The sequence below is a fragment of the Ceratotherium simum genome, chromosome 2 (assembly GCF_057802395.1).
Source record: "Ceratotherium simum simum isolate JZ-2026a chromosome 2, ASM5780239v1, whole genome shotgun sequence".
Classification (NCBI taxonomy): Eukaryota; Metazoa; Chordata; class Mammalia; order Perissodactyla; family Rhinocerotidae; genus Ceratotherium; species Ceratotherium simum.
Window position 1 is genome coordinate 62,215,447 of NC_141901.1, and position 26,252 is coordinate 62,241,698.

The 26,252-nt window shown below is 33.3% G+C and overlaps 1 long non-coding RNA gene across 4 annotated transcripts in view; it reads right to left on the bottom strand.

The window, feature by feature from the left end:
- The window catches only part of LOC147918033 (uncharacterized), a 1,004,068-nt gene that overhangs the window by 18,271 nt on the left and 959,545 nt on the right, over positions 1–26,252 (bottom strand). For 3 of the 4 annotated variants that reach the window (XR_015555809.1, XR_015555810.1, XR_015555812.1), the window contains exon 2: positions 22,742–22,774. The exons of the other annotated variant lie outside the window; for it this stretch is intronic. This is a non-coding gene — a long non-coding RNA (uncharacterized LOC147918033). The remainder of the gene's footprint in view (positions 1–22,741; positions 22,775–26,252) is intronic. 4 annotated transcript variants of the gene reach the window in all.

Below are 26,252 nucleotides of genomic sequence, written 5' to 3' on the forward strand. Positions count from 1 at the left end.
CATTTCAGACAAAAGAGACAGCATGTTCAGAGGAATAAAGGCTCTAAAAGACAAAGCATTTTTGGTAAAATAGCAAGTAATTCAGTGTAACTATATTAGCAGCCCTTTTAAAGATACGGTGAGAGACAATGCTAGAAAAATTCTGAAGAAACAAAATTCTGAAGGACATAACCTATTATACTAAACCAATACCATATTTAACTGTTGTCATTATTTCTACCAGAAATCTCTCACCATGTTTTCTAACTAACTTTTATAAATCCCCTACTCAGTTATTCCCAATCCTATCGTAAGAATAAAATTGCCATAACATCATCAGACCAGTATTATACATTTCAGAACGCTGCTATTTTTCTCCTGTTGTCAGTATATTTCAATAAATATAAACCAAAATGAAATTGCAAATGATCCTTTTCAAATAAATCTTATTTAGCAATCATTTAGAATTGCTTTTGCTTAGGTAAAATACCTACATCTGTTTTTACTTTCTGCTTTTGAATTATTAAATCAATGACCACTTCCTTCTATGACTTTGATCTTTTCTCACATGTACCTTCAATGTGACTATTTCAAAACTCAGACAGGGAATTAAATTTCACACATTTTTTTTTCACCTGTTAATCATAACATCCAGCACTTCCACAGACTAAAAGATTGATCTAAATTTAAATTAAATTATTCTTACAAAGTAAAATGATTATTTTACAAAAAGATCTAGGAGTAAATATTCTTTTTCTACAAACAAAAATGCAACAATACAGTGAAGGGTTCTAAGTTCCTAGTTTTTTCATGTGTAAAATACTAGATGTGGTAGAAAATGGGGCAAGCCTTCGTCATTACCACATCAAATCAATACTACCTAGAGAAGGAATCTACCGTTTGGTATTTTTTAGACAAATTCACTCTTTAGGTATAGGGCTGATGGAATTTTAATGTGTACTCCCTATGAAACTGATTTCATGCCACTTTCCCCATCCATTCACTCGTTCATTTATTTATTCAATAAATGTCTATTGAGTGCCTACTATGTGCTTGGAAATATCAGCAAAGATCCTTGCCCTGTGGAACTAAGATTCTAATGTGAGGAGACAAAAAATACACAAAACTCATAATAAAATAAATTGCCACTAATCTTCTTAACCACTGGCTGAGATTAAGTGACAGTTCTATGAAACGTGCCTTAACTCTTAGAGGCTAAAGTATGATATCTCCTCAAGCTGGAAGTATAATGCACTTGACTGCTGAACTATAAATTCAACACATAAATGATACTCATAGTAAAGAGCAGACGTAACAGAAAGAAGCGGAATGGCTTAGAACTAGCAGGAATCTAGTAAGCTTTATATCTCATGAGTAGCAGCCATCTTTATCAAACACTACATGCCAGGAACTATGTTATCCACTTTACACGCATTTCATTGTTCAACAAAACATTTTTACAAAAATAAATGAGTTCAATTACTATACCCAATTTATAGACAAGGAAACTGAGAAACAGAGAAGATTTTCATATTACAGAGCTTTAGAAGTGGTCTGAATGGGGCTGGAACCCAGGCTATCTAGTCCTGGAGGTGCTAGATTTAACTGTGACTAGAATGCAGTAATATATCTATAAAACAACAACACCTGTGCTAATTATAAAGAGACACTGGGAGCTAAGGACGCATAAAAAAAATAAAGTAACTTTTGCAGTGCACTCTAAATGCTATTTAGGAGAGAGCAAGACTTAGACAAGGAAATTAAATTTCCATTCACCAGACTATTCTAATGTGAAGATGGTGCCTCAGGCTACTTTGATGTGATGAGAAATATTTGATTCATCTAATTAACTCTCCTTGCTCAATTTGTTTATCAATCAACTTTCTGATTATTATTTGGGGTTCCAAGTTTAACACCAAGAAAGAAGGTACTGGCCATGTTAATGCGAGTTTTGTGATGCGTATGACATTTATAGTTCCTTTGAAATAAGATAAATTTGATTCTAGTTTTATTCATCTGTCTCATGAACTTGGCTAAAAACTAATAGTATTTCATGAACTCTTTGATGCATAAAGCTCTATGCTAAAAATCTTATATATCCAAAATATGTTTTGGCACAAGTATTTGTTGAATGCATCATTTCTCTCAATTGTTGAATAAATCAACTTTCATAAATAAATTTTGCAACAACCCTACAAGGTAAGCACTGTATTATACTCATTTTGCAGATGAGAAAACTGAAGCTTAAAGGAGCCAGTTAATACGTGCATGGACATACAGGGCTAGAACTTATACTCAGATCTGTCTGACCACAGAGCCAAAACTGTTGCTTTTCAAACTGTAGTACTCTAACTAGTCATTAGTATGATCATGAATATCTGAGAATTACATTTTATTGAGCCGCCCATTCATTCACTTGAAGTCCTCACTTTGCCTTACCTATTGTGAAACTGTCAAACGGTGCCGTGAGGCACCAAGCCCTTTTCATTAAAAGTACAGTACTTGACAAACACCTATTCTAGAGGCAAAACATATAGGATTAATGGCAAATCACTTTCTCAAACAGCAGTATTGGTTGTCAGCTAAAAAAAATGATTAAAAATTAGGAGAACAGTAACTATAAAACAGATGCTATAGCAGACATTTTTTGAATTACATTTTCAGAAAAACTATTGATATACAGAGTATGAATCAATTCTTGACACATTTGTGGTACGAATATGAAAGAGAAGTACTTGATTAATTTTTCTTCTCTAATCCCTGAAAACCCATGTTAAAAAAGGAAAGTTTTCATGTTTTCTTTTATTTCATTTAGCTAATGATTATTCCTGAAGGATGGAATAGATCATCTGTGTGAGCAACTCGCAAGGATGTTGCTTCTCAACTAAAGTAGGTTGCACCTGAATGCGAATCCAAAGCTGCTTTATTCATAGAAAACAAAGAATCTTGATTTCAGTGTTGAAAATAAGTATGAAAAGTGTGAGCATCGTTAAATAATAGCTACTGAGTCTGATTGTAAAGTACTGGTTGAAGGGTCCAAGTCACAGCAAATTCACACCTGTACTCAAAGAGGAAGAGGTTCACACATGTTTTGAGATGAAACATTTCTTCACAACTCCTATTTCTGGCAAAGACCCAATCCATGATTTCAATTGGCTTGATAAAGTAGCATGCCTCAATATGTTGAATAGACTAAATTATTATTTTAGGTCCAAACACTCTCACATGCATTGTTTTTTAAAACTTTTTTTTAAATTGAGAATTTTTATGAATTTTAATTTAGAGAAACAAATGTCAGAAATCATTAAAGGACCGATTGGTGATATAAAGTCTCACTGAAAGTTTTCTTGATGATTTTCTTCACTTCCTAAATGAATACTTTCCAGAATCAAATGACATCAGCAACTGAATAACAAATTTATTTGCTTCTATCTCCCAAACTGAAACATTCAACATTAAAGTTTTTATCATGATAGACCATTATCAACTTTGCATTTAATGCAATTCTGCAAAGAGCGTCCTTAAGAAGTCTCTCTAGATCCTGAGTCTATCTTCAGAATTATCCGTTATAATCAGAAAGAATTTTCTGGCATACTCAATAACTTGTCAGCATTAGCTCAATTTTCGCAAAATGCAAGAAATCTAAGAAAAGAAACCAACTGGTGGCAGGGTCACCTATGTCTCAAACTCTCCAATATCAACAAGATTAAAATATTTTATTATCCTACAATATCATCTCTATCATCGATAAGAAACTATCACAATTGTTACAAATATTTATAATTCTGTGTTTTTACTTTATTACATATATATTTAAATAAATTCTTATTTTTTAATTTACTTTCAATAGGGGGTTTATATGTGTACAAAACTCATTAAATAGTCTATTGATAATGACAAAGAAAAATCAGTCTATACCATACTCTATATCTTTCTTTGAATGGTTACTTCTTGTCCGAATTAAAACTTGCTTTATAACATTGCTATTTCTGTAGTCTCCGTGAGTGGAGGCTACTTTTTTTTTAACCCTGTTTATCTCAGCACCTGAGTGTTTAGTAGGTGTTTTCCTTGTTCTTCAATACCATTTCCAAAAACCTTAGGCTTCCTCTTCAAACTCCAAATTTGAATTTGTTTCAGTAAACTTTACCATCTACTAGCTCTCATGCTGTTACCTTTCTGGGTACATTTTTTCATGTACTGATGACTTTAGCATTTACCTTTCCTTCTCTTACTCCTAACATCATTTTGGCAAATTCAGTATCCACATCACTCATCCATCCAATATCATGGTCATTCATATTCTTAAACTTCTCACTTTTATTTTTTTCTTCCACTATGTTTCAGCCTCTTGTTCTGTAGTCATATCTTTGACATTTCCATCACCCATAACTGCACCATTCTAAAACCCTTAAATTAAATAGCCCATTCTCTGACACCACCTGCTATCTGAACTGGTTACCTACTCTGGTACTCTCACTCAAGCCATTCTTTGATCTTGATTAGATTTCCAACCTACTAGCTCTATAACATTTCCCCTTTTTGTCGTTTTTCTTATCTAGATTATATTCCATTACCAATCATTATCACATCTCTTACTAACACTATAACTTTCCCACAAATATCAAGCTTTCTCAGTCTCAATTACCTAATGAAACCCCACTCTGGCTTTTGACATTCCTTATACCTGTCAATACTAGTTGAATTTTCACAAAGTAGAAGTAAAATGTAAGCAAAGAAACCAACTGGTAGTGAAACCTGATCTATGATTTAGACATTCCAACACCAAACAAATTTAAAACATTTTATTATTCTACAATGTCATTTCTATTACAGATAAGAAACTAATACAACTGTTATAAATACAAATACTGTTACAAATATGCCAGAGGTGTGCACACACGCACAACTGTTCTGACTGGGCTCCCCTTAAATTCATTGTCACAAAGTTCAAATGGTCAATTGATATTAGCATTCTCTCTTTTCTAGTGTTTAAAACCATCTTACCTCCACCCAACTTTTATCCCCAGATGGTGACCTTGCTTCACAGTTGTATCAGAACAAGTTCTCAGCTGCAAAACTTCATGGAAAAATAAAATCCATCACATAAGAGCTGTCTGATCATTTTCCCATCACTGACTATTATTAACATACCCACACCTGTACCATGGCTTTCCTTCTCACTCATAGGAAAAGCCAAAGTCATAACAATGGCCTGCAAGGACCTGCATGACCTGTCCTCACTCTCTCTAAACTCTTGATAGTCCCTCCAACTGGCATATTCTTTCCCAGATTTCTGTTTGGTTTATATCCTCAACTTAGCTATAGTAATGAAAGGTTTCCTGACCCACCTTATAAAACAGCAATATCCCTAAGGCATGTCATATCCACCTTACTCTGCCAAATTTTTCTGCACAGTACTTGTCACCATTGATAATTACTTGTTTGTTTATTTTTGTCTCTTTTCCTCCACTTTTTGTTTGTTTGTGTGTTTAGTGCCATATCCCCAGGGCCCAGAGAAATGCATGAGATATCGTACTCACTAGCACTGGATCCACTGGGAGTAACCAAGACAGTTAGGCTTCTGAATCTGCGCTACTTTAGTAGCATATTTATTACCAAGACCAAGAACACCACACTGAGACGATTCTTGAAAAACAGGCAGTCAGCCATTCTCTCTGTTTCAGTGGTTGCTATAAGCATCCTGCTTCTTGAAACTTCCACAAATCTTCCTTTAAATGTTGTCACTTCTTCAGATAGAAGGCCAAGTTTTAAAGACTTTGTTTAAGGGTAAATGCTGTTCAGTGATAACTGACTGTGCTTTGCTAGAATTTAGATTCATGTTATACATTTATTTCCTGGTCAGGTATTAGTTTCAAAAGAGTTCAGAATAAAAGTAAGATCAGTAGATATTGTAGCAAAAGAAAAGAGATTTTTAAAAGGTTTATTCTTTTATCAGATCAGTGAATTTCACTGTGCTTGACAGATTAAAAAAAAAAACTCACTGGCAGATCAACAAAACACTTAAGATGAAAAAATTCATCAGTTAACTAAAAATACTCAGTAAACAAAATGATTTTGTCAAATGCCTCGATGCACTCTGTTTACTAGTTATATTCTAACTCATAAATGAAAGTTTCTGAAAAGAAAATTTATTTTCTCAATGACACGCCATTTTGATGGAAATTTTCATTTTGAAAAGCAGTTTACCATACCTTTGTTAAAGCTTGCATTTAAAATTAACACTAAAACTAACATTTGATGAAAATAAATTTTGCTTTATACCTTTTGTATTAGTTTCCTGTGACTGCTGTTACAAATTACCACAAACTCAGTGACTTAAAACAAGAGAAATTTATTTTGTCGTTGTTCTGGAGGCCAGAAGTCTGGAATCAATACCACTGGGCCAAAATCAAGTTGTTGGCAGGTGCCTCACTCCCTCTGGGGGCTGCACGGGGAATGTCTGTTCCTTGCCTCTTCCAGCTTCTGGTAGCTGCCAGTGTTCCTTGGTTCATTCGTCTGATGAACAAGGTTCTTATGTCAATATGCAGACCATTGCTCTGTTCCAAAGGCATACATAGAGTCTATAGATTTTCCAATACCACTCCATAAATTACACTTCAGATTTTATAATATTTGGAAAGAGTTTGGGATGTTTTTAACTTATTATATATGAATTTTACTATTATTAGTGTCCACTTGAACAAAGTAAAATGTTATGGGTAATTCAATACTTTTATTTTTGTAAAATGAATATGCACTGTCTTAAGACACCATCCTTCACTGATGCTTAAAAGCAAATACTAGATTTGTTCTTGTGATAACCAAGAAAACACAATGTTCAGTGTTTGATCTCCTGCTGTAGGAACACAATTGACTGATGACCTCAGCTGCGAACCCTATGGATCCAACACTACATTTGTGCTGATGCCACACTTCCCAGGGGATGCTCCAAGGCAATGGCTGAGCAGGACTGGGGCATTTCTGCTGGCTTCTTCCTGTCAGACAGGGGACTGCTCAAATACTTTGGCTCCTAATTGGTCTGGCTCAACTTTTCTGGCAACTTGTCATGGACTAAACTGTGTTCCACCAAAATTCACATATTTAAGTCCTAACCCAGAGTACTTCAGAATGTGACTGTATATGGAGATAGGGCCTTTAAAGAGATAAGTAATGTAAAACAGGGTCATATGGGGTGATCTCTAATCCAATAGGACTGGAGTGCTTATAAGAAGAGGAAATTAGGACACAGACAGACACAGAGGGAAGACTGTGTGAAGATACTGGAAGAAGAGGGCCATTTCCAAGCCAAGGAAAGAGGACTCAGAAGAAAGCAATCCCACTGACACCTTGATCTTGGATTTCTAGCCTCCAAAACTGTAAAGAAAGAAATTTCTGCTGTTTAAGTCAATCGGCCTGTAGTACTATGTTATAGCAGCCCTAGAGAAACTAGTATAGAGCTATACTGCAGTTCAATACTCTTTCTAATCCTTCTCCTGTCTCCTCTTCCTCAGGTGTCAGATCTGAATCATAGCCTGAAATCTCACCTGAACAGCCTTTTCTCTCTCTCACTTTATTCTCCACAGATTTTTTTACCAATGTATCTTTTGCAGGTGTAATTCCATTTTCGCTTCTGCTCCTCAGTGAATCCAAACTAACACAATCTTCTAAAACATTACCTCTAGTTTATGTAATAGAGATATTAACTTTAAATCATTATTGTTCAAGAGTTCTTTTCACAACTCCAGTTAAATTCTCATCTCTATTTCTTCTAAAACTTTATGACAAAAATTATTCTTCATAAATTTAATTAAAAATACTTTTCAATACATAAATTTATTTTTGAAACATTATTTCTCTCAAAAGTCAAAAGAACCTAAGAATCTATTTTTATTTGTAAACCTGTGTTTATCGGCTGACATTTTATGGTAGCTCTAGAGCTAGTTATCTTCTTTGAAATAACTGAATCAGATGACACTGAATAGCAATGAAAACATACCTGTTCAAGAAACAATTAAATTGAGCACATGCATTTTCAAGGCTTTAGCTGAGGGAACAAAAAAAGAACTGAGTATATATATGTATATATATATGTATATATTAGAGACTGGATATCTGCATATCTGTGCCCAGAGAACTGCCTGATGGATAACAGGGTAACTAACCAAATATAGGATTAGTAAATAGCCTATCAATCATTAAAATCAAAATACTCCAGAAGTGGTCAATGAGTTACTGTGTTATTATTATTTACAGAAAATTACTAATGATTTTAAATTTTACAATTTCAAGTAGCAAATGTTGATTTTGCTAGAACTTTTTTTATTAACCCCTAAAACAATTTCTTAAAAGATATAAAATTTTATTACACTCCATTTCCAGAAGATGCCATTCAGGGAGATGTCATTTTCAAAATTTCATTGTAATGGATTTTTTCATTAAAATATAATGTAAAATGAATGAGCAGTGAGTGAGAATCTGAAACTATTTCTTTACACAAAAATATTTACTGTAAAATATTTGAAGTTTTAAGTGCTACAAAGGAAATATAGCATGCACTAAATCAGTGAACTGAGAAAACACAGAAGATCTTTTTATTACAAATTTTTAAATGCTACTTAATATTTGCCAGTGTTGTGTTATTAACGGAAAAATTCAACCAGAACGATCTGGCTTATTTCCAAAATATTTATGCTAGAACAAATTAGAAATTTTGGAAAAATACCCTAACTTTCCAGGTATACATATTCCTTATGATCACAGAATTTTATTCTTTGAATCGAGTATTACACTGTTAGTACAATTTAAGATTCTTGTTTTATAGCCAAGGGTTCAGGAGAACTTAAAGTGGACATAACTTATCCCATATTCACATCCAGTATTTATCAAACCAGAAGTTTCTTCCCGCCACCAAATCTCCACACTTACCTGCAACTACATTCACTATCTCCTCTCCCACTGAGATCCAAAGGACAGATGTACCACTTATTGAAATGCTCTTCTCTCGTCTATTCTGAGTCCTTTACCTCCTCACTATCTAATTTTTTCAATTACTTCCTTTCTGTTCCCCTCTATTGACATTATTCTAACATTTTAAAATGTTCAAGTATCTTTCATTAAAAAAAAAAAAATCATTCTCCCAAGTCCTTTCCAAATCCAGTTATGTCTTCTCTTCACAAAGTTGCACAAGAGTTGTCTCTACCAGGGATTAACAAAATTTTATGTAAAGAGCCAGTAGGTAAATATTTTAGGCTTTGTGAACCATATGGTCTCTGTTTCAACTACTCTTCTCTGCCATTGCAGGGTGAAGAGTCATAGACAATAGATAACCAAAAGAACGTGGCTGTGTTCCAATGAAACTTTATAAAGTTTCTGATATTTGACACTGATATTTGAATTAAAAATAATTTTCACATTTCACAAGATATTCTTCTTTTGATTTTTTTTCAAGCTTTAAATAAATAGCTTTTCTATGCACCAGATTCCTCAAGCCAAAACGCCAGGAGCTACTTCTTTCTCTCATAACTCTTCTCATTGATCAATCAGCGAGTCTGTGTCAAGCCTTCCTACAAAAGACTTCCTGGACCTTTCAAGCCACTACATGTATCCTAGCCCAAATCCTCATTGTCTCTTACTTCCACATGCTCTGTTTTGCCCCTATAATCCAATCTCCATTTAGCAATTAGAGTGCTTTTTAAAACGTAAATTAGATTACATCATTCCCCAACTTAAAACTCTCCAATAGATAGATCCTTAACAAATTTAGAATAAAATCAACATTCTTTACATTGGCTTACAAAGCCCCTGATGATCTGGCCCCTGCTTACTTCTCTAAATTATTTTAGCTTATCTCCTACCATCATCTCATTGCCCTCTGCCACTGTGCTGCTTTCATGGCAAATTACTTCCACCTTAGAGTATTTCTGCTAGCTTTTCCTTCTCCCTTGGATTCTTTCTCCTGATCTTCATATAACTAGCTCTAGGTATCACCTTAAATGTCATTTCTGCATTGGGGTCTATACTGCATTGGTAGCCAAAACCCACCAATCTAATGTAGCTAACCCATACACCACATAGCACCTTAACTACTACATATGCTACTTATTTGTATATTTAGTTGTTTCCCAGCCCATAGGCCAGTATCTAGTTTGATCATATAGTGTATCATCCAAACTAGGAAAATTTGGGAGTATAAGAGGGAGATATTTAATAGTTATGCTAGGAGAACAGGCATGAAACAGCACTGTCCCAAGCACAGAAAGACAATAGTCATTCTACAAAGGCCTGGCATAAAGTGGTCTGGCAGCAAATGTTTCGAATGAATAATCTCTCCTGCCCATTTTCCTTAAAAAACTACATATTCTGCTATAAATGAACATAAATTATTCTGACCATACTATATAATGAAGTTTCGTTTTATGGGAAATAAGCAAAATGTGTTTTCTTATACTTTTATGTTATTATTATAACTATAATCCTTATTATAATACTAATCACCACATTATAAACAGAACTAGAAAACAAGATTAAAGAAATTCTTCTTAACTATCAAGTCTTTGTCTTAGAAAGAGAAAGTAGGCTTTGAAATTGAGATGTTTGACATACAGAAATTAACTTGATTATAAGTAGATAATATTCTAACAACATCATTTATGTCACATAACTTAAGAATGATATACAGTAGTTTTAAATGTTTAAATTTAACAGTCTACTAAACTTCCAATTATCAATAGATATATTTAAGCTATTTTTGATATACAATTTAAATGGTTTGTGATAATATTCCAATAAGATGATACAAATTGACCACAATAATTTTTATTTTCTTTCCTTGCAGTGATTTTTCCTTTGTCTTCCATATTTTAGAGATATATTTTGTTTAAAAATGACACAAAAACTTTAGTTGAAAATTAAGCTTACAAAATCATTAATACAACTGAGCAAGGCAAAAACTGAGAAAGCAACCCAGAGGATTTGGTGTATGTTCCGTGGTCTGTTTCTTGAATAGGCCTGCTGTTGCTTGATTGTAAAAGAGCTCAATTTTTCTGTGCCTCAACAGTCGCCTCTATATTCATACATTTTTGCACTTTACGTTTATTTCACCCTGGTAGTTATTAAAATTTTAAAACCTAGGTGGTAATAGCCAAGTTCTATAATTCATGAGATGGAGTTCTTTTTCTTTTCCTACTAAAAAAGCAATTGAAAAAATACAATATTTTCACAATTATTTTTCATTAACTTATAACATGAAGTCATAGTTATATAATATGGAGCAATCTGGAATAAGTTTTAGAAAAATATTTAACAGTATTCCTAAAACAAACAAAAATCCTTTTTCAATGCTAACTTAGCCTGAGTTCTTCATAAAATAGCCCCTGAGAGCTGTGGCTTTTGTGTTATTACCTTATTAGGGAGTCCCATCCCAGGAAACAGGAGAGAAGACCAAGGGGAGTGAGATAGTGGATGAGGGAAGGATCCATTATTTAATTGGAGGTCCCTGTGACTATTTCTTCCTGTGGCATCATAACCCTGACCTTGTGGAATCTGACACAAACTCTAGGTAGATAGTGTCAGAATTGAGTTGAATTGTAAAACACCCAGCTGTGTCAGAGAATTACTTGAAGGTGGTGTGGGGAAACGCACCCCCCCACACACACACACGTCAGTATTGTGACCAGAACAGAGTAATATTCATATAATCTCAGGAGTAAGAAAAAAAAAGACTGATTAATTGAACAACACAAAAATAGAATTGTTTTTTAACCTCAAAAGCACCAGAAACAAAGCTATATATAAAGCAAAATATTTGATCTGCATTATAAAGCATTCTTGTTCTTTATATATGAAGTATTATTCTAAAATTAATAAAAATTAAAAACATTCATAAAGAAAAGAAAACAAGGAACTCGGGCAATAGTCAAAAAATTATACAAATGTCTAATAAACATGTAAATACGTTCATTATCACTAAAAACATAATAAATGCAAATTAAAAAACAAGAAACCTATTTTCCTAAGCAGATTGGCAAAGCATGTAAAATATTAATTGTTATGGGCAAATACCCTAACAATATTTCTGAAGTAGAGTTTTGAAATACGTATCAAAGCCATTAAAATGCAACACATTTTGACTCAGTTTTTTCCTTAAAATATATGGGAACAGATATAAAAATAATATGCTAAATTCAGCTGACATGTGCCAACATGGCCATACCAGTTATATAAAAATATCACTTATTCTCATTAATTACACATTTGTTATACTTGGTACATGTAGATGGGTTGTATAAAAACTTTAATTTTATCCCTCTTTAGAAAGATGCTTATAGAAGGGCTCTTTATAAAAATAAAAAGATGAAAAACAAACTGAATATGTAATAATAAATATTGGTAAAAATAAATTCTGATATATAGCAAAATATATTACTATGCAATCATTCAAGGCAGTGTTGTAGAATAATAATAATCACATGGTAAACCAAACATAATATTCTATTAAGTTCAAAAAGAAAACAATAAATTATATTTGTAAAAGTAATTTATACAGGCATGTGCATGCACAACACAAAGAAAGGAAAAATATGCAGCAACATGTTATGACTAGTTATTGATCATAGGATGATAGTGATTTTCATTTCTTATTTTCTTGTTCATATTATTTAAAATCACTGCAGTGCACTACTTTTAACATTTTTAAAAGATCTTTTAAAAATTTTCTGACACTGATTCCCAATAGCATAATTTAATAAGGTGATATGTAAAATAGTCATAGTATTTTAGGGCTAGAAGAGATCATCTAGTCCAATATTTACTGAACTGTGTTAATCCTAAAAGAGAGTCCATGTTTGTGCTGGGTATCTTGTATTTGCCCCTGGAGATCCATTCTCTATCTTTCTCTGTGCCACAGGAGACTTAACTATAGAGACTGCACCAACAAGCTTCCTTGCCCTCTAGCTACTGGTTGGATTCTACCAATGGATAGCATCACAGGATGTCAAAGGAATATGTTTCCCAAAGGGATTTGGTTGAAGAACTCTTTCTTCAAGCATTATCTTGTCTAGCTAACACACTCCAAGAAATTCCAATCTAGTCTAGTACCACCTATGTAAAATGATTAAACTGGGATCAAACACATAAGTTAAATTTGATCAGAGCAGTAAAGCCACAGTAAATATAAAGAATAAGGGACTTAGAGAGATTTGATCTTACATAGTTGGTAGAGAAGTGGATGTAAGGCTATTGCCTCTGCATCTAGCGACAATCCTAAAGTTGCTAAAAGTCAACTGAAATAGCAGCTGGAAAGAATAGCTATCTATGAAATGAGGGAGAACAAGGACAAACTGCAACCAAAGAGGAAAAAGTGAAATTGCATCTCGCATTCGCATTCACCATCTGCAATCTTTTTTTTTTTTTTTTATTGTGAGGAAGATCAGCCCTGAGCTAACATCCATGCTAATCCTCCTCTTTTTGCTGAGGAAGACCGGCTCTGAGCTAACATCTATTGCCAATCCTCCTCCTTTTTTTCCCCCCACAGTCCCAGTAGATAGTTGTATGTCACAGTTGCACATCCTTCTAGCTGCTGTATGTGGGACGCGGCCTCAGCATGGCTGGAGAAGTGGTGCGTCGGTGCACGCCTGGGATCCAAACCCAGGCCGCCAGTAGCGGAACGCGCGCACTTAACCGCTAAGCCACGGGGCCGGCCCCACCATCTGCAATCTTGATGTTGTAAGTGACTTGCATAAATTGACATCCTAAGCTAGAGTAGCATATTTACCTAGTTCAGGACTTGGAGAAGCTAAAAGAGGAGATCTTGAGAGTGCTGAAGGTGCTGTGGGTCTGGATGGTTTCCCACAACACTGTGTCAGAGAATTGCTTGTTGGTGGCCTGGGGAGCCAGCAGACGAGAGTCAATATGCAACAGCTGTAACAGTGCATGACACCCGACACCAACATTTATGACATAAAGGCTGCTGCTTCACTTTTGCCTTCAACATCTCAAGCAAATTTTTCACATGGCTAATCTTAACCCAGAACCATGGAGAAAAGGAAATTCTGGGAAATATAGTTCCACCTTAGCCAAATTGGCGTAGTACAAAGTCACCACACTGAGAAAGATTAAATCGCTTGTTGAATGTTAGACCATTAGTTTGTGAAAGAACCAATGATAGAACCCAGATTCTCTGAGTACCAGTCCAATTCTTGGTAGCATTACAGATATACCCTACCAAAGCTATCCATTCATCACATATTCCCTAAAATATAAACACTACACTTTCCTAGAATGTTTGATATTAGGGCACTTTTCCAAATAAAATATTTTCAGAAGTCCACAATGGAGAACTATTGATAGATGCTTTGACTGTCTACTGGATCATTAGAAAAAAACACTTTGCATCAGACTATAGATTATTCAATAGCATCAATATACAAAGAAATATACAAGCCAATGTATATTCCAAAGTATCACATTTTTACTCTCTTCAGCCTCAACAATGTATATTTCAGCATAAATTCAAATAAGCTTTTTATTAACCTAACTTAAGTAAATATCACAAGAAAACATGCTCTTTCATGTGAGCGATTTTATATTTTATTGACACAGACTTAATTAACGAATAATTTTGTATTAGCAAAGTATATTTCTTCTTTGTGTTTAATTTAGAAAACTTAACTCTGGCATTAATTTTATTTTGCATGATCGTTAGGTCATATACAAATTTATTTGGGTAGTTAATTTTTTTTCTTTAATGTATATATAAGTACAAACAATAAAAGCCATGATAAAATTTTAGCTATAAATTTTTTCTCAAAACAGCTTTATGTTAACATTATTAGCAAATATGAGAAATTTTACCAAATCTTACTAGGTAGAATTGACCTTTATTAAACATAATGACAAAACTTTTTTTATCCTTTACAAGATTTAAATAGCTGCCAGTGTAAATCTTGTACTCAACTGCTAAAGGTATTCATCTTCAAATCTAAATAACAGATAAATCTGAACATTAACATTCAGATCATTTTTCTCCAGGAATTAAGTAAGTATGCAGTTAAATTAATATGATTTTCACTAAGATAATGAAACTTCATTAAAATATGCATTATAACTTTTCAGGAAAAGAGAAATCTGTATGTACAATATATATCTTATCTGTAATTTAAAATGATTCCACAAAACAATCAAATTTCCATGAATACTTTCTTTCTATGTCATTTTCACTTCCAATATATTATTTTTAAGTCAAAATCATGATATTCAGTTTAAATAAACTCTGGTGTAATGGAATGCTTCATTTTTAAGTTGTGGTTCTTTGGAGCAAATAACTGATTATTAAGCACCTACTGTATACCTGGTACTACGTCAGATGAATTACCACATTTTCTTATTTAAGTTTTTATCAACCTAATGAAGTACATTTTTGTTATCACATCATATAGACAAAGAAAGTTAAGAACTTTAGAAGTTAAATAATTTGCAAAATATTGCGTAACTGGTAAGGATAGGAGTTGAAATATAAAATTAGATGACTCTGCCTCAAAACCAATGCTTTTAACAAAGCAATTTGAGGAACTGGGAAAGGTAGTGTAGAGATTAAGAGAAGACAATTTCATTAAAACATGAGCACAGGGCTTCTATATTCTCTCTACAAATGCATCACCAAATTTTAATAAGGTATTACATTTTTTTGTTTGTAAAAATGATACTGTTAAGAAATTGACTGTCAGAGTACTGGACAGAACAGTTGAAGCAGTGCAGTGTGGAAGAATTACGATTGCTAGGCATATGAGGTCAGGATAAAATAAAGATGATATGTTCATTGAAAAAAAAAATTCTTCGCTAGTATATAAAAGAAAACAATCACAACAGAAACACATTCTACTCAAATAGTGAGCAAAGAGAAATTTGAGCAAATGAATAGTGTGGATGCTTTTATAGGCTTTATGAAAATGTTCAATATGATATCAGTGGTCACATTATTATTATTATTATTATTGTCATTATTATTATTATCAGCAGCAGCATCATTATTATTATTGACTTGTTTGGTATAATTTTCTTTCTTTTGCTTCTTCCAAAATTGTAACATTCATAAGTATACTATAGGTGTACTACTTTCAGTATGGAGGAGTAAGCACCTAACAAACTGGTCCTTCTGAATATAAACTAGAGCTCTACAAATTGATTCTAAAATTTACATAGAGAGACAAAATACCAGAATAGCCAACACAATATTGAAGGACAAGAACAAATTTGAAGGACTGATGCTACCCAACTTCAAGGTTTACTACAAAGCTACAGAAAGCAAGACAGTGTGGTATTGGTGAAAGAACAGACAAATAAATCAATGGAACAGAATAGAGAACCCAGAAACAGACCCACATAAATATACTCAACTCATCCTGACAAAAGATCAAAAGTAATACAATGGAGCAAAGATAGCTGTTTTAACAAATAGTGTTGGAAAAACTGGATATCCACATGCAAAAAAGAATGAATATAGACAACATCCTTATACTCTTCACAAAAATTAACACAAAATGTGTCATATATTTAAACGTAAAATTCAAAACTATAAAACTCCTAGAAGACAACATAGGAGAAAACCTAGATGGCCTTGGGTATGGCAATAACTTTTTAGATAAAATACCAGAGGCATAATCCATGAAAGAAACAATTGATAAGCTGGACTTCATTAAACTTAGAAACTTCTGCTCTGCAAAAAAACAATGTCAAGAGAATGAGAAGATAAGCCACAGACTGGGAGAAAAAATTTTCAAAAGACACATCTCATAAAGGACTATTATCCAAAATATAGACAGAACTCTTTCTTTTTTTTTTTCCTGAGGAAGATTCACCCTGAGCTAACATCTGTGCCAGTCTTCCTCTATTTTGTGTGTGGGTCGCCACCACAGCATGGCTGCCGATGAGTGGTGTAGGTCTATGCCTGGGAACCAAACCTGGGCTTCTGAAGTGGAGTATGCAAACTTAACCACTAGGCCACAGGGCTGGCCCCTCTACAAAGGACTGTTAAAACTCAACAAAAAGAAAACAAATAGCCCAATTAAAAAATGGGCCCAAGACCTTAACAGATACCTCACCAAAGAAGATATACAGATGGCAAATAAGCATGTGAAAGATATTCCACATTATATGGCATCATAGAATTGCAAATTAAAACAATGAGTTATCACCATACAATGGACAAAATCTAGAACACTGACAGCACAAAATGTTGGCAAGGATGTGGAGCTACAGGAACTTTCATTCATGGCTGGTGGAAATAAAAAATGGTAGAGCCATTTTGGAAAAGATTGTTTGATGTTCTTACAAAGTTAAACATACTCTTACCAGATGATCCGGTAATTGCACTCCATGATATTAACCCAAAAGAATTGAAAACTTTTGTCCACATAAAATTGCAATGGATGTTTATAGCAGCTTTATTCATAATTGTCAAAACTTGGAAGCAACCAAGATGTCCATTGGTAGGTGAATATATAAATAAACTGTGGTACATCCAGACAATGAAATATTATTCAGCACTAAAAAGTAATGAGCTATTAAGCCATGAAAAGATATGAAAGAATCTTAAATTCATATTACTAATTCAAATAAGCCCATCTGAAAATACTATATAATTCCAAGTACAGTCATGCATTGCTTAATGACAGGGATATGTTCTGAGAAATGTGTCATTAGGTGATTTCTTATTATGCAAACATCATAGAGTATACTAAGACAAACCTAGATGGTATAGCCTACTACACACCTAGGCTCTATGGTACTTACTTATTTTATTTATTTATTTTTTGTGAGGAAGATTAGCCCTGAGCTAACATCTGTCACCAATCCTCCTCTTTTTGCTGAGGAAGACCAGCCTTGGGCTAACATCCATGCCCATCTTCCTCCACTTTATATGGGATGCCACCACAGCATGGCTTGACAAGTGGTGCGTCCGTGCATACCTGGGATCTGAACTCCGGCCCGCCACAGCGGAGTGCACGCACTTAACCACTACGCCACTGGGCCAGCCCATCTATGGTACTAATCTTATGGGACCACTGTTGTATATGTGGTCTATCATTAACCAAAACATTGTTATGTGGTGCATGACTATATCAAACATTCTGGAAAAGGTAAAACTATGCAGACAGTGAAAAGATCTGTGGTTGCCAGTGGTTAGGGTGATGAGGAGGAGGGAGGAATGAATAAGCAGAGCACAGAGGATCTTTAGGGCAAAAAAGAATACTCTATATGATACCATAATGATGGATATGTGTCATTCTATATTTGTCCAAACCTATAGAATGTACAACACCAAGAGTAAACTATAATGTAAACTATGGACTTTGGATGATTATTGTGTGCCAATGTAGGTTTGACAATTGTAACAAATTACCATCTTGGTGGGAGATGTTGATAATGGGGGAAGCTATGTATGTGTGGGGGCAGGAGATATATGGGAAATCTCTATACTTTCTCCCCAATTTTTCTGTGAACCTTAAACTGCTCTAAGAAAATAAAGTCTTAATTTTAAAAAAAAAAGATAAAACTATAAGCTCTGAAAATAGTACCCCCCAAAAATCCAGATTCTGAGGAATCTGGAAGAGTCCAAATCAGATAGATTTAAGAGGAAATTTGAAACTTGGAGGAAACGATTGGTAGGGACTAGGTTCTTTATGTTTGTTGATTTGATCTTAGAGCATCAGCAATCATCAAACACATTAGGTAGCCAAAATAAAAGAGAATATCAATTTTTTCTGGCTGAAAGAACCCAGGAAAGGTTCCTGGGGCAAAGATGACAGCAGGGGCATGAGACGGGGCCTCAGAAGAAAGAGAACCAGAGAGGGGAGAGCCACAAATTATGTGTGCAACCTCTGCCCAAGTTACTGATTGATTCCTCAGCCACACATATGAAAGAAAACTAAAAGCCATTTGAACTGAAATCTGAGTGACAATCCACCACAAACTGGGTAGAATGCGGAGTTTGATGGATTTTAATCAAGTTCAATGCACGTAAAATAAAAATATAAACTCCTTTCTGAGGTCTGTTATAGAATACAGAGTCTGAACAATATAACAGTGACAATGTCTAGAATGCAATCCAAAATTACTTGATATATGAAGAAAAGAAATATGACCTATTAAGATAATCAATAGATAAGAATGCAGAGGTGAACCAGATGTTGGAATTTTCAGACAAAATCATTAAAGCAGGGAGTATAAATTGTTCAATTAGTGTAAGAAAATTTACTCACAATAAATAAAAAGGTAAAATATATGAGCAGAGAAATAGATATTATACAAAAGTAGCCAAAAGGAAATTTTAGAATTCAAAAAAGATATACAAAATAAAATGATTCACTATATGAGCTTAATAGAAAAATGGATATAAAAGAGGAAATAAACAACAATTAATATGGAAAATAGATAATAGAAATTATACAAACTAAAGATGAGAGAGAAAACATATACCCTTAGTACCCTCGAGAAAATATCAGAGTTCTAAAAAACAGATAATTGCAGTCTCAGGAAGAAAGGAGAGAGAGAACGGAACAGGAAAAAGTCTTTGAAGCTATAATGACAAAAACTTCCAACACCTGGTAAGACATATAAATTCACAGTTTCCAAAAGCTCGGTAAACTCCAAATAGAATAAATATGGAGAAAATTATTCCAAGGCACAGTAGAGCCAAACTATTAAAACCACAGTTATTAAAGAATCCAGAGAAAGACTACCTATTATATAAAAGAAAAAAAATATTAACATGACTATAGAAGCAAAGAGAGAGAAATAATACCTTTAAGTGTTGAAAAAATAAACTCTCAACCCAGAATTCCATATCCAGTGAAAATATCTTTCAAGAATAAAGATAAATTAAAGACAATTTACGAAGAGAGAAAACTCAGAGATTTGTTACTAACAGCAGTACACTACCAGAAATGCTATAGGGTGCTTTTCAGGCTGAGAGAAAGTGATACCAAAGGAAACCATGAATATTCAGGAATGAATGAAGAACATTAAGGATGACAAATGTCTAAGAAAGTAATTTTTTAAAAAACAATTTGGTCTCCTAAAAGTTTTTAAATAAATAAGATTGTTTCTGGTAAAAGTGAAAATTGTCTTGTAGGGCTGGCCCCGTGGCTTAGTGGTTAGGTGTGCGCGCTCCGCTACTGGCGGCCCAGGTTCGGATCCCGGGCGCGCACCAAGGCACTGCTTCTCCGGCCATGCTGAGGCCGCGTCCCACATACAGCAACTAGAAGGATGTGCAACTATGACATACAACTATCTACTGGGGCTTTGGGGAGAAAAATAAATAAATAAAATTATAAAAAATAAAAGAAAATTGTCTTATAGATATATATGACAACCATCTCATAAATGATGGGGAGGAAGATTAATAGAACTTTGTGGTTACAAAGTTTCTGTATTTTACATAAAGTGGCACAACATTAACTCAAATACTGTGAAAACATGAAGGTAAATATTTTAATCTCAGAGCATCTCTTAAAAGTAATGCAAAAGATACAGCTAAAAAGACAGATAAATTAAAACAAAATTCTACAATATATTTAAATAATTCAAATACAAATTCAAGACAGAGACATTTTTGTAACATAAAGGTGCAAATTCATCAGGAAGACATAATATTCATGAACATACTTGTGTGTAATAACAGACCCTCAAACACACAAATACATAAAGCAAAAATTGACAGAATTGAAGACAGAAACAAGAAATTCCACAAATATAATAGGAGATTTTAATATCTTTCCCACAGCAATTGATAGAATAACAATACCAAAATAATCAGTGAAGACAAAGAATATCTGACACATCTCAACCATTGACTTAATTGATATTTATAAAAGACTACACCCACAGGATGAAGTTGGACTCTTCTCTAACACCACATATAAAAATTAACTCAAAATGGAGCCATGACTTAAATGTAAGACCTAAAACTATAAAACTCTTAGAAGCAAACACAGCATAAAATCTGCATGACATTGAATTTGGCAATATCTTGTTGCATATGACACCAATGTCACAGAAAACTAAAGGAAAAATAGACAAATTACACCATGAAAATTTTTAAAAAACATGGTCAACAGACCCTACCAAAAGACACCATCAACAGAGTAAAAAGGCAACACACAGAATGGGAGAAAATATTTGCAAATCATATATCTGTTAAGAGATTAATATCCAGAATATACAGGGAATTCCTAAAACTCAACAACAAAAAACAAATAATTCAAATATGGGCAAAGGACTTGAATAGACATTTCTTCAAAGAAGATATTCAAATGGTCAGTAAGCACATGAAAAGATAACTAACATCATTAATCATTCAAGAAATGCAAATCAAAACTGTCATGAGTTACTACCTCACACTCATTAGAATGGCTGCTATCAAAAAAAAAAAAACGGAAAGTAAGCATTAGAGAGGACATAAGAAGTTGGAATACTTATGCATTGTTGGTGGGAATTTAAAAGGCTATAGCCACTATGAAGACAGTATGGCAGTTTCTAAAAAAAATAAAAATAGAATTACCATATGATCCAGCAATTTTACTTCTGGGTATATACTCAGAAGAATTGAGAACAGGATCTCAAAGACATGTTTGTACACCTATGTTCCTAGCAGCATTATTTACAATAGCTAAAACATGCAAGTGACCAAAGTGTCCATTGATGGATGAATAGATAAGTAAATATGGTATATATATACAATGGAATATTATTCAGATTTAACAAGGAAGGAAATTCTGACACATGCAGTCACATGGATGAACTTTGATGACATTAAACTAAGTGAAATAAGCCAGCCACAAAGACAAATACTGTATGATTGCACTTATATGCGGTACTAAGAACAGTCAAAATCATAAAGACAGAAAGTAGAAGGGTAGTTGTCAGGGGCTGGAGAGAGGGAGAATGGGGAGTTGTGTAACGGGGATAGAGTTTTAGTTTTGCAAAATGAGAAGAGTTCCAAGTTCCAACTTTATAACAATAAAAAATTGGAAAAAAGATACTAGGAGATTGTTATAAACAACTTGATACGAACATATTTGAACACAAATAAAATAGAAAAATTCTTCAAAAAATGTAACTTCACAAAACTGACACAAAATAAAGTAGAAAACTATATAGTTCTATATTTATTAAAGAAAGTATACTCCTTTGCAAAAGCTTTCCCATCAAGAAAACTATAGGTATAGACAGTTTCACTGGTAAATTTTAACACACATTCAAGAAGAAATAATGCAAAACTTAACGTAAACTCTTTCAAAAAATAGAGGATGAGGGAATACTGTTCATCTATTTTTTGTTAGTATAATGTGATACCAAAATCAGACAAAGATATTACAAAAATTTTTTAAAGTACAGTCCCTGAATATAGATACAAATATACTTAGCAAAATATTAATAAATCAAACCCCACAAGATATAAAAAGGATAATGTATCATAACCAACTAGGGCATCCTCTACAAGGCAAAGTAGTTTCAGATCTGAATATCATCAATGTAATTCTCTGTATCATCAGAAAAAAAGACAAAGATTTTATGATTGCTTTCACAAATGAAGAGAAAAGCATTTAACAAAATCAATTGCCATTCATGATAAAAAATCTCAGCAAACTAGAATGAGAGATATTCCTTAACTTAATAAACCTACAACTGCTATCATATTTAACAGTAGAATCTTGGTCGCTTTTCCCCTAAAAAAAAGAAAAAAAAGCAAGATGCCTGCACTCACCACTTGTTCTTGATATGGTACAGAAGATCCAAACTAGAGCAATAAGGCAAGCAAACACAAAAGTTATACAGATTAGACAAGAAGATTTAAAACTGTCTATATTTGTAAATGACATAATTATTGAATTTGAAATCCTAAGGAATCAACAAAACTATTGAGAATTAGTAAGTGAGTTTAGTAAGGTTGCAAGATATATGTCTAATATACAAAAATCAATATATTTCTATACATTAGCAAATGTTGGAAAAATAAAATTTAAAAATATTGCATTTATATTAACCTTTACAGTACAGGCAACAAGCATAAAATTATTAGCAATAAATATATGAAAATACGTGCAAGACCACTTCACTGAAAATTCCAGGACAATAATGAGATTGAAATACTCAGTATTGCTAAAACGTCAGTTTTTACTAACTCAATTTAGTGAATCAATGCAATCTAAACTAAAATGTCAACAGATTTTCTATAGAAATTGACAAGTCATTTGAAAATTTATATGGAAATACAGGTGACCTAGAATGACAAAAGCATTATTAAAAGAGGATAAAGTTGAAGAAATCATAATACTGGATTTCCAGACTAACTATGAAGCTACAGTAATCAGGACACTGTTACTTCAGTGTAAAAGCACACATATACATCAATGGAATAGAAAAGATTTTCAAAAAATAAAAATTAGTGATTGTGGGTCGGCCCTGTGGCTTAGCGGTTAAGTGTGCCCGCTCTGCTACTGATGGCCCAGGTTCGCATCCTGGGGGGCGCACCGACACACTGCTTCTCCGGCCATGCTGAGGCTGCGTCCCACATACAGCAACTGGAGGGATGTGCAGCTATGACATACAGCTATCTACTGGGGCGTTGGGGGAAAAGAAAAAAAGGAGGAGGATTGGCAATAGATGTTAGCTCAGAGCCCGTCTTCCTCAGCAAAAAGAGGAGGATTAGCATGGATGTTAGCTCAGGGCTTATCTTCTTCACAAAAAAAAAAAAAATAGTGACTGTGTGTGTAGACTTTTATGACAGTTTAATTTTTGACAGTTTGATAAATCAATTCAATGTGGAAAGAAAAGTTTTTCAATAAATGGTATTAGGATACTGGATATCCACATTGAAAAATGTATTTCAATCCTTATCTCACCCATGGATAAAAATTAAATAAAAATTATCATAAATCCAAATGTAATAGCTAAAAATATAATATTTCTAATATAAAACACAGAAAAAAATCTTTGCAACTTGAAGTAGGCAATGTTTTCTTAGATAAGACACAAAAAATACAAACTATAAAATATTAATAAATTTGACTTCATTAATTTTAAAATCTTCCCCTTTAGAGGCACTATTAAGAGAATTAAAATGCAAACCACTAGATTGGAGAAATATTCTCCAAACTGTTACCTGGCAAAGGACTTGTATCCAGAATATATAAAGAACTCTTATGTTCAATAAGAAGAAGAAAACAATTCAGTGAAAAATGTGATAAAGATTGTAAAGAGAGTTAACGCACACCTAGAAAAGATAAACAATTGTCCAATAAGAACATAAGGACTTAGTAAAGGACAATGAATTTCAAATTTGGTAGTTTTATCTACCCCTCCCCTTGCAAATGCACACACATGCACACACACATACAGACCCCTAGGCAGTAGTGTTAACTGACCATGTACATGTAGCCTACGCATCATACAGTTACTAAAATCACTGAAATTAAAAAAAAAAAAAAAAAAAAAGACTGATGAAAACAAATGTTGGCGAAGATATGGAGTAAATAGAACTGCTGTTTCATATCTGACTTCAACATATCCCAATGCTGGGGGAAATTAAAAATGATACGACTGCTTTGGGAAACCATTTGGAAATTTCTTAAAAAGCTATACATTCACTGTCCTTACACGCAGCCATTCCACTCTAAGTATTTAACCAAGAGCAATGAAAATATATGTCCACTAGTAAAGGAATGTTTATAACATAGAATGAAATATTACTTAGTAACACAAAAAGAACAGATTATTTTATCTGCATAGATTCATACAGCACAGATGAATTTTAATAATGCTGATTTAAGAAACCCAGGCACGAAAGACTACATATTGTATGATTTCATTTTTAGAAAATTCTACAAAGTACATCATAATCTACAAAATTCTGAAAAAAGCAAATCAGTGGTTGTCTGGAGCCAGGAACACAGGAAGAGAGAGATGCAATAGGGCTTGAGAAATGTTTTGAGAGTGATGGTAATCGTCTGTATCTTGATGGAAGAGGTGGTTTCTCAGGTGTATACAACTGTCAAAAGTGATTAAATGGTTCACTTTAGTGGATGCAACCTATTGTATGTAAATTATGTCACAGTAATGTTGATTAAGTTAAAAATACATATTGTTAAACCTAAAAGGTTGAGAAAACACAGCGTTAAGAATACAGATGAAGATGCTTAGAAGCCCCCAAAATAACTTCATGTCTTGATGAGTTGAACAGAATGAAATATTATATGCATTCCGTTGGTTGAAGAACTTAAAATGCCCTTGTTTGCCTACTTACCACAAAATACTGATATAGTAATCCAAAGACCACCAAAATGCTCTGCTTTACTTTAATAGAAGTGTTTTTTTAATCACAGAAAGTGGAATGATATAGTACAATGAATAAATTTAGCGATTTACTTTTTATTAACAGAGAACAGTTGGCTGGAGATATTAAGGGTAGAAACTGTTGTGCAAGTGGCCACGGAGTCCTCAGAAAAAAATTTTTTAAAGCATAGAACCAATCCCAAAAAGCAACAAAAGCAAACAAAGTCAATAAATAAAAAATCAAACTCTAAAATACACCACTAAAACAGTTTATGTTTCAATTGTATAGCCAATATATTTTTACAGTGTGTATAATTTAATTACACAGAATGTAAATCTCTGAAACAATAGGATGCAGTCTTAGAGGGCTTAAAAATGTTCCCAATACATAAAACCATATCCTAGTGAGAAATTTGCTCATTATTTCATTTTTACAAAAAGTATTTTTTCTGTCCTTATTCTGTGTTCTTTCCTTTACCATATATCATTTGTTACTGATATTTGAAAATGTCTGCCCTATGACCAGGTTCAACATTAGCACGAAGCCACTATTGTCTTCTTGCTCTGGAGGTTGGTGATCTATTTTTTGGTTCTAAACCCCTGCTACTTTCTAAGCCATTCAATTGTCACAGAAATAATTCTTTGTTCCGCTCTGGAATAGAGTACCTATATCTGGTTGTGAATCATTTAAAAGATAATAAAAGAAATCTTCACAGGAAACATAGAAAATGATAAATTTTCTCTAATATAAAAAGTATATAATTTAGCCAGAACTTAGTTTTTGAAATTTTTCATCTTGGTACTGTTAAAATACAATATACATAGTGAAGAATTATACATTTTTTGTTAAAATATGATTAATAGGCATATTTGATATATATTACATATTGTATTATACATAATATTTATAAAATTTTGCTGTATATGATATCATAATAACTGAA